Source organism: Cupressus sempervirens, chromosome 10 (genome assembly GCF_028749045.1).
Source record: "Cupressus sempervirens isolate cs-2001-9-10 chromosome 10, ASM2874904v1, whole genome shotgun sequence".
In the NCBI taxonomy this organism is placed as follows: domain Eukaryota; kingdom Viridiplantae; phylum Streptophyta; class Pinopsida; order Cupressales; family Cupressaceae; genus Cupressus; species Cupressus sempervirens.
The window spans coordinates 894,318,048-894,324,047 of NC_143127.1; positions in this window are offsets into that span (position 1 = coordinate 894,318,048).

Below are 6,000 nucleotides of genomic sequence, written 5' to 3' on the forward strand. Positions count from 1 at the left end.
AGAGGACTACAGGGAAGGCTTCAATCTATTCGCAGGTTTATTTCACAATTGGCGGATAAATCACAACCCTTCACAAAGACCTTACATAAGGGTGTGAAATTCAATTGGAGCCAGGATTGTGAGCAAAGCTTAACACAGATCAAACAATATCTTGTTAATCCACCAATCCTGAGGCCTCCTATGCATGGGAAGCCTTTTCTTTTATACATTTCAGCCACTGAAACATCTTTGGGAATCATGTTGGCTCAAGAAGACAATGACAAAAAAGAAAGAGCTATTTATTACTTGAGCTGAACATTGGTCTCTTATGAGAAAAACTACAACATTATTGAGAAAGCTTGCTTGGCAGTTGTCTTTGCTTCCCAAAAGTTTAGACACTACATGCTTGCCCACACTACACGACTTGTGGCTAAAATAGACCCATTAAAGTACTTGCTCAGTAAGGTAGCTCTCACAGGAAGATTGGCTAAATGGGTTATGATACTAAGTGAGTTTGACATCCAATATGTTGAACGCAAAGCTATAAAGGGACAGGCAATTGCAGACCAACTGGCTAAGGCACCCATACAGAGTCTTCTACCAATAAACATTGATTTCCCAGATGAGTCAATTCTAACACTCACTCACCATACATGGGTTATGTTCTTCGATGGGTCCTTCACACAACAAGGATCAGGTGCTGGATTACTCTTCATTACACCACAAAGATACTCATTGCCCAAAGCATACAAGATTCTATTTCCTTGTACAAATAACATTGCTGAATATGAAGCTTTGATCAATGGTATGAAAATTGCAGTTGAATGGAGAGTAGATCAGTTGGACATCTTCGGTGACTCTCAGCTTGTTATCAACCAAGTAAATGATGTGTATCAAACAAAGAATGAGAAACTGATTCCTTACAAATGCATGGTTGATGACTTAACGAAGTATTTTGCACACATCACCTTCCAACAAGTTCCACGCATAGATAATAAAGTGGCTGATGCCATGGCCACTCTGGCCTCCCTACTACAAATGCCAAAAAATGATCTCTGACATGAGTTTTTGGTGGAAGCGTTACACTACCCAGCCTATGACACACCTAATTCCAAGATGATCTGTTCTATTAAAGGATAAGAATCATCCTGCTACCATCACATCTATTCCTACCTTTGTAATCAAACCATTCCATATGGTCTGACCTAAAATGAGAAACATTACCTAATCCATAACGCTTCACATTATGTCATTATTGCTGACGATCTGTATAAGAGAGGTCTCAATGGAACACTCCTTAGGTGTTTAGAACTCGACGAGTCGAAACACACACTAAATGACGTTCAAAAAGGCATTTGCGGATCTCATTCCAATGGCCTGACACTAGCTCACAAACTCCTTCGTGCTGGTTACTACTGGCCTAAAATGGAGCAAGAAACTGTTAAGTATGCTAGGTCCTACAAGCAGTGTCAGCTACACGGGAATCTCATTCACGCTTTAGCTAGAGAGCTGATTCCCTCTACTACAACATGGCCATTTCAACAATGGGCCTTTGACTTGGTGGGGCAGATTCACCCAACCTCTTCCAATGGACATAAGTTCATTATTATCGATACAGATTATTTCACGAAATGGGTAGAGGTAGTCCCTCTCACAATTTTTGATGGCAAAACTGTAGCACTTTTTATCACAAACTACATCATCTGTAGATATGATGTACCATCCTCAATCATTATTGATAATGGAGGACAATTAAAAAATAAAAACCTTAAGGAACTGTGCAAGAAATTCAAAATCACACAACATTGGTCTTCCATTTATTACCCCCAAGGTAATGGCCAAGCTGAGGCATCCAATAAGGTGATCCTCAAAATTCTTCATCGCACAATCAGTAAGTCAAGGAGGGACTGGCATCTCCAGATCAATCCAGCTTTGTGGGCATATAGGACAAGCATTAGAACTCCAACGGGCATAACTCCCTTTGCGTTGGTGTATGGGGAAAACGCTGTGCTTCCAATAGAGGTCGATATTCCTACCTTGAGAATCTCTATGAAAGGCCTTATCACTGATGACGACTATAGGATAGCTCAGCTTGAAGATCTTGTGTTACTAGATGAATGATGACAAGTGGCATGTGATCATCTACGAGCATATCAACAAAAAATGGCACGAAGCTACAATCGAAGAATCAGGCCACGTGACTTCCAGTTGGGTGACCTCGTTCTGAGAGAGAACCCTAAGAATCAACAACAACGAATGCAAAAAGGAAAGTTTGAGCCAAACTGGCTAGGTCCTTACATCATTACTGTAGTATATGGATCTGGTGCCTATCAACTTTCCACAACCGAAGGAGAAGTGCTTAAAGAGCCCATCAACACTCTCCACCTGAAGCAGTTTTATAGTTGATTTAATCTCAGCAAGCTCTCTGTACATATCTAAATGTCTTGAAAAAAATCTAAAAATCATGAAAAGTCTTAAAAAAAAAAATTAAAAATTAAAAAATAAGAAAAGTACCATTGGTGAAAACCTGGAAACAGGCATCATGGTAGCAAAAAAAAAAGAGAGAGGATCTTGCGAAGAAGGTGAAAACTTGGTCAACAAGCACCTCTTGTTCCCAATGCTCCATCTTGCAGCGCATCTTCTGGCTATTCTGTACAGTCACTTTCGTACTTTCACTTTCTTGCTTTTCCTGTTCATGTATCCATGGATTGAGTCTTGTCATAGCTCGGGGGCATTTCCCCCTTAGTGTCACTTTTCAAGATTCTTCTCATAGAATCTGCTTTGCGATAGTCACCAGTGGTCCTCACTATGTCTGCCTACTGTCGCTAGTGTCACTCTCTTCAAGATTCTCCTCATAGAATCTCTTTCGCAACAATCACCAGTTGTTTCAACTGTGTCTTCCTACTGTTGCTAAGTTCATGTCTCTAGATTCCTTTATGAAAAATATCTCTTATGTCAGTCACCAGTCGTCTTGGCTGTGTCTGCCTACTATCGCTCAGTCCTTCTTAGGCTCCTCATCATGAAGATTCCTCTTTGACCTCAGTCACTAGTCATTCTGTTTGCGTCTACCTACTATTGTCACCCTACTGAAGAGATTTCTTTCGAATGTATTCTGGACATTGACACTTGACATCAATCCCAAACATTGAACTCAAAACTGATATACTTGTTTGGATATGCTAAACATTTTCTTTGTTTGCTTTGATTTTCTTTATCATACTTCCTCAAGCAACTCAATGATGTCATCTTCAACTAGAGAAGTAATGAATGGGGGCATGATCTTTTTCTTTGCTTTCTGTTTGCGGTGTAGTTCCAATAAGTTGATCTATTCCTATAAGAGGGGTGTCCACTATAAGAGCCTCCATCTCATATTGGATGGTCGTGTGTACCTTGACTCCTTTTATATGAATATGCCAATAACGTTGGTTCTTCTCTTTGTTTGTTGGAGTGAAATCTTCATGCTATAGTACATAGTGATACTCGTCCTACTAAGTGAACGTATTTGTCACTGCAAGTATATCTAGTGCATTTCTGTCTCAAGTTACGAACACAAGGGTCATTGCAGACAGAATGAATACTGAGTACTTAGCATAAGAGAGATCTCCCATGTGTTTGGTGTGCCTGTTATGCAAGCAACATTCAGGTCATCCTAGCATTTATGCTTTTATGCTTATGTTAACTTGCTACATTAAAAGGGACAAATGTTCTAGTCATTCTGGCTTCTTGTGCCTCGAATGCTTACATTTAAACCCAACAACCCAATAACGTATGTTATAATCATATTTTCATGATTGCAATGTCAGTGGGAATTGTATAACATATGAGCTGTACTTTATATCCAGTGATGATTAAATATCGAGGATTGGTAACTAGACCTAGGGTTGCATTTAATATAGTCTTGCATTACATACTTCATTTGCATAAGTTTACAATTCGATGGTAATTCTGTTCATACTCCCATACATTAGATTCCTCCACGGCTGCATAGGCATTTGGTTCGTCGATTCACACTCCTCAATGGAATACCTGTGACTGTCAAACAAAAATATGCAACACTACGTGAGATGTCAGTCCATAAATATGCATTCTATCTAAGTACAACATACACCTCATGTACATCAAAGTAAAACATAATAGACAATGACATGTACATAGGAATACTCGGCCCAAAATCTCGTATATATATCAAAGAATGGGTCAATACAAAAAATGGGCGCTACTCGAGCGCAATCGGTCAAAAATGATACATGTGGTGCTGGCACACCAATCGATACATAGCCAGAGATCAAAAAATCATAAATTAGACATAGAGCATCTAACTCTGTCCCAAACCCTCACCTCCGAAAGGAGCAGGAGGAGCAGGGGCAGCAGGTGGCGGAGGCAGTGGTGGCATATCTGGCCTAACAGGAGGTCGTGTGCCTCCAAACTCTCGTGCGTACTGAGAGAATCGCTGAACCTACAATGTCTCATTTGGCATGGCGCTGGTGTATGCAGCATAGTAATATGCAACCCAAGAAGACTAGAAGAAGATCTCATCCTGCACTAGCTCCAGCCTCCGCTCTGCAGTCTCCGTGCACTCCCTCTGAAAATCTATCTCTCGCTGTCACTCTACCAGCTGTGCATCCCTGACTGCCACTGCAATTTGTAACTCTCCCAACTATCGGGAGGCTTGACGAACCCGCTCTTGGTATCGCCGTACAACATCTTGTACCCCACCTACTGGCTGATCCAGCATATCCTCATCAAGTATCTCAAGTTCCTGCTACTGTGATGGTGCCTGCGGCTGTGGTGGCACCTGCTTCTGAGGAGCCTCCTGCTAAGGGGCCTCCTCCTCTGTCCTTTTCCTATGGCGTTGGCTCTATCTAGTCCCACTACCCCTGGCACCTAGATCTAATACCATCTGACGTGGGGGAATTTGCATCTGCTGAACCCAGTGCTGGACTCGAGACTGTTGTTGTGGCTGAACTGGAGGCTATGGCTGTGCTTGCTGCTGCTGGGGCACCTGTCCGTATACCTACCTTGCCGATCCCTAATGGATCTATTAAGCATGGAAATAGATGGCTGATCAAAAATGCCTAATATGAAGGCGTCATCCCTGCATCTACTACCTCTGGCAGGTAGTCCCACTGAATAGCAACTAAACTGCGGATATCTATCATGGATCACCCTGGATCCATCCGTGGAGGCCATCCCCACTCAATATCCCTCTGCACCCTGGCATAGGCACAATACTCAGGTGAAATGTCCTGTGGTCGGCCATACTGCTGCCACACTTTTGAGATAAAAAATCTCTCAATCACTGATGTCGTCCTACCTGCCAGCGGTCGAGAACTAAACATCCATGGCAGCTCTTGTGGGGCATCATCCTAGTCCTCTGTCTCTCTCCAGGGTCACCATATAATAGAAACCAGGTCATCAAGATGTGTCCTCTAGTACTCAGTCTTACCCAGGTGGGCCTGGGTAATATGCCCTCGATATCTGCATATGTAGGGCTCCATAGGCTCTCGGGCATCCTCAAAAATTGGCCTACATACAGGGAGATGCTCCCAGGCCTAGATTTGTAGAACATAAACTCTTACTGCCATGGTCTTCTTCTTATGGAAGACGACCTCATGCATCTCATGGAAAAGGTGAGCCAGCATGCACTGACCCCACCTGAAGATCTTTGGTGCCTCCAGCATCCTGCGAAGCATGACACCCCATCCACACTCCAACCCATGTTGTCCCCTGTCAGGACATAGGAAGTAGCTAAAGAATATACCAAGCATGGATGCCAACCTGTGTGAGGGTTCATAGGTATGCATCAGCTCATCCCAGTTGATGGCCATGCCTCTTGGTAGCTCTCTCCCAAATACAATGGATAGTGCCTCTATCCCTAATCGGGGCACTGTATCATAAACCACTCGGGTGCCGTGGAAAGGAATCCACAAGATCCTCTAGATGTCCTCTGGTGTGATGGTCATCTCACCCATCGACAAATGAAAGGTGTTCATCTCCGAATGGAAACGCTCTACTAATGCA